This window comes from Pseudopipra pipra, chromosome 5, assembly GCF_036250125.1.
Source record: "Pseudopipra pipra isolate bDixPip1 chromosome 5, bDixPip1.hap1, whole genome shotgun sequence".
Classification (NCBI taxonomy): domain Eukaryota; kingdom Metazoa; phylum Chordata; class Aves; order Passeriformes; family Pipridae; genus Pseudopipra; species Pseudopipra pipra.
The window spans coordinates 61,824,007-61,828,381 of NC_087553.1; the positions used below are offsets into that span (position 1 = coordinate 61,824,007).

General features: G+C 42.9%; 1 long non-coding RNA gene across 1 annotated transcript; it reads right to left on the reverse strand.

Annotated features, from left to right (window-relative positions):
* Positions 1–2,114: 2,114 nt before the first annotated feature.
* Positions 2,115–2,490, reverse strand: LOC135414955 (uncharacterized). The gene is made up of 2 exons (XR_010430917.1): positions 2,455–2,490; positions 2,115–2,365 (listed from the first exon to the last, which is right to left on the reverse strand). It is a non-coding gene; the product is annotated as an uncharacterized LOC135414955 (long non-coding RNA).
* Between the last annotated feature and the right edge of the window lie 1,885 nt (positions 2,491–4,375).

Consider the following 4,375-nt stretch of genomic DNA (forward strand, 5'->3'; position numbering starts at 1 on the left):
CATTTTCTGAAAGCGTTCGCTGTTAAAAACTGTGTAAAACCGTATTTTGTTCAACTGCTGGATCCCATGGCCAATCCAGCCTGCTCTGTAGCAGGCTGCTGTAATTTCCACCCTCCTCGTCTGGTCTCCTAATTGGATTCTGTAGGCTCATTACATCCAAGAGCTCAAACTGCAAGTAGCACTGACTGTACCCCTTCTGGGTGCAGCACTGAGGCTCCTTAGGATGAAAGGATGGGAAGGTTTTATCAGAACTGAGCTGGGTTTTTACTAATCATAAAAAATTTCCCAAGAGAGCTTACAAAATAAACCCAATTTCAGTGCATGTGCTTTATAGACATCCTGATAGTCCTTTAAAGCTCATCAGTTCAATGCCAACAATTGTTTGTAAACAACTTGATGATAAAACTGCTACAGTGCAGCTTTGAAGGAAGGTATCCAGTTGACACGTCAGCAGAGGAAAGGTAATTTGGAAAAAGTCCACTACTGCCCTGTCATCAACAAAAATTCATGTATTCAACCTGTACCAACACCAGCTCTTCTCAGACTGACTGCTTCTCCCAAGAGTCCAGAGACAGGAAAAGTAAAAGCCTTATTTCACAGAAAAAACACAGCAGGCAGCAGAGTGTGTGTGTATCTACATACACACGTGTGCAGGTGAATGCACTGCATAAGTACAAATGTGTATAATGTGTAAGTAAACATAACAGACTTGGAAACACTGGAATTCAGCAAACATTCTAGTAGAGCCTTACCACGTGTCATTCCTTCATGTGGTAACCTTTATGTACCACTTAGGTTGTTTACCCAATTTTCGCTAGAATAAGTTGTCGGGCCTGTTTGCTCAGTTTCTCAGACCAGGATTGAAGTCCTGCTCTACTCTTTTAGAGTAAGATGTGCCTATGACTCTGCAGTTCTTGAAGCACAACTGGATTTGACAGTAGTAAAAAGCAGTGCTCCTAAAATATTAATGTAAACATTTTGCTTAAAACATTTGAAGGTCATCAGACTTCCAAAAATAGAAGCAAAACAAAATCCCAAAAGAAATTAGCATGGTTTTCTGTTGTTCTTTATGAGTGATTTTTTTCCCCCTTTCTAACTACAGAGAAGAAAATATCAGGAAATGTTTGCGAACCCCAAGCTTAAAACTCTCTTGTAGTCCCCAAGGTTCTGCTTCCACGTGCATGAATCGATCTGATCACAGTGTGTTGTTTGAAAAGCCATTACTGGGATTCATCTTGATCAGTTAGGGCTGCTTCTGTGTTCTACATTGGTCAAACCATGCTCTGAGTAAAACATAAACATCCTTTTCAAATGAGTTTTACAGTAGGTTTGGGGAAAGTTTACCTAAGCCAGTCTTCTCCTCCACCCTTCTCTTTGCCATATGAGCAGGGCACATTTCTCATGCCGATTAAACTGATTTGTGGAGATGAACCTGTAACATGTATATTGTAATAGCCAGTATTTAATTTCATGGTGGAAACATTTCCTATGAAAATCTGGCAATGCTTTGGCAGATTTTTGGGAAGAGGATGCAGAGTAAAGAGAGCAGAAGGGAAAAAAGAAAGAGATTTTTTTAATAGTGCTGCCATTAAATATGTGCATCCAGCTTCACTTAATAATGTTCTTTTTAATTGTCCTCCACTGGGCTTTCTCTCTGACAGATTACAGAGATCCAAAATATATCTGCTGATCTGCAGTGACTGTACTGATATGCACTCCCCAGCAGTCTCAGACCAGATGCTGGTGAAACATTCTGCTCTACAGAACAATACCAACTGGTATTTGCTCGCTTTGAGTTTACCTCTCTTAAATACAGATGTTGAATGAAGGCCCTTGACTACCAAACACAGGTTGTGCTCTGGCTGCTGGAAAAGTGGCTTTCTGCCCTCTCACAGCAGAAGTGCTGATGACACGCAGTAAGCATAGTCAGCATCAATGACATGATGGAGAGTGAAACCATACGAAATAAAGGTGATTTCCCACACATACCCAGCACAACAGCTCAGAAGAGATCAGGAATGAACCTCACTTGCTGTTTTTCACCTGACAGGACAAGTGATGACTGCCATAATACCTTAATGCTTCATCTTCCCAAGGACACCAAGTCTGAGAGCTCCCAAAATTTACTGTTTTATTGTTGACTATAGACATAAACAGTAACCCAGAAGCAGCGGACACACTACAAAGTCAGATTCCATTTATGTGGCAATAATGCATCTTGTAACCATATTCAAGACATTCCCATGAAACACTGGCTTCATAGCATATGCTGCAATTCAGAAGATCTCCATCAGCAGATCCCTCAAAGTAACCCACTGACTTGGGAAGCCATGGGAACAGAAACTAAGATGAAATATCATGTTTCCTGTAATGGAAATCAGGAGAAACCCATTAAGAAAGTGGTAGTTTGTGGAGCCCAACATTGTGCTCCCTTGTATCTGTTCAGTTACCTACCTGCAATGAGCACTGGATACAGCCTTGAAGTGGCCTCTGGGAAAATAAAACCAAGAAAACCCGAACCCCCTTATGCAAACCCAACTTTTTCCAGAGAATCCCAAGAGTTATATTTTATCCTGTTTTCTCTGAAGCTTTTACAAGGAGTCCTCCCTAAGGAAGAATTATCTATTATGCCAACTCTCAAATTTCTGCTCCCATCTCATCAGCTGTAAAGTTATTCTGAAACACATGTCAACAATGACTTTATAATGGAAACAATACAGCTATTTTTTATCCTTCACATCTTGCTAGGAAACATTTTTTTTTTCTGACTTAAACTGACCTCTAGGCAAGGTTTCTACCACTGTTGAAACTCATCCCTCCCCAGATGCCAGAGGTTCTATTTGCTGCACTCTAACACCCATAACAGGTTCTTTTCCTCTCAGAATTTTATCCCATGGTGCTCCTCATTATTGTTTCAATAAATACTTTTTCACAACAGTTGTGGAGGGTCAGGAAGTTATTACTATCTTTCAACGATCTTGCAAAAGAGTGTTATCTATCATGACCAGGAAACCAAAGGCAGAAGGAGTGAAATAATCAAGCTCCTCCATGTTCTCTCTATCAGGGAGCAGACTTGGTTTCCAGTAGGACCATCCCTCATTCTGTATGTGTCACAAAACTTGGGACAGATTCAGATACCCAAGATACCAGTTAGGAGAAATAAGGAAGCATTGAGAGGGCAGAATTCTGGGGGAAGCTCTCATACCTTTTCTGGGAAACCAGCAGGACTGACTGTCCCCTTGAGGTGCCTGTACACTGACACATGCAGAATGGGGAGCACACAGGAGGAAATATGAGATCTGCAATCTGATTGAGATCATGGAGACATGATATGACAACTGAATGAATGCTGTGGTTGGATACTGGCTCTCCGGGAAGGACAGGTTGGGAAAGCAGGGAGGTGGTTTGTCCTTCATGTGCAAGACTGGGGACACTGGATAGAGGTCTGCCTGGGGTGGACAATGAGCCAGCTGAGAGTTTATGGGTTTGAATAAGAGGGCTGACAAATGTAGGCAATGCTGTGATCAGTGTCTGCTACAGACCAGATCAGGAAGAGTATTTGCCACCGGTCTTTGGTGCCTGTGATTTGTGAAGGCAAATCTCATAAAGGCCAAGGCAAAATGGACATTGTTTGTCTTGATGTTATCAAGGTTTTAGATGATGTTTCCCAAACATTCTTAAAGGCAAACCAGTGAAGTACGAACAGATAAATGCACAGTGAGGTGTGGATCAGTGGCACAAAGTCCAAACAGAGGCCATTTACTAGTTGAGTACCCCAGGAGTCAATACTGTCAAATATCTTCATTAATGCCATGGACAACAGGAGGGAGTGCCCTATCAGCAACCTGGAGAAGTGGTTGATGCCCCAGAGTGTTTTGCTGACATTCAGAGGTCAGCATAGGCACAGGTTGGAGAAATAGGCAGACAGGAACCTCATGAGGCACCAAGTCCATCACCTGAGCACGAATAACTTCAGGCAGCAGAGCAGACTGGGGGGCAACTCTCCAGAAAGCAGCTTTACAGGAAAGTACCTAGGGGTCCTGGTGGACAAGCTGGCCATGGGCCAGCAGTGTGTCTTTGCAGCAAAGGAGGCCACCAGCCTCCTGGGCTACATTAGGCAGAGCATCACCAGTAGATTGAGGAAGGTGATCCGTCCCCTCTGCTCAGGACTGGTGTCCTGTGTCTCATTCTGGGCTTCCCTGTACAAGACAGCCATGGACATAATGAAGTCAGTCCAGCAAAGGGCCATGAAAATTATTAAGGGACTGGAGGATCTGATGCATGAAAAAGCCGGGACTTTGCCACAGAGGAAGAGAAGGCTCAGGAAAATCTTATCAGCGTGTAGAAATAAACACCTGATGGAGAGAATAAAGAC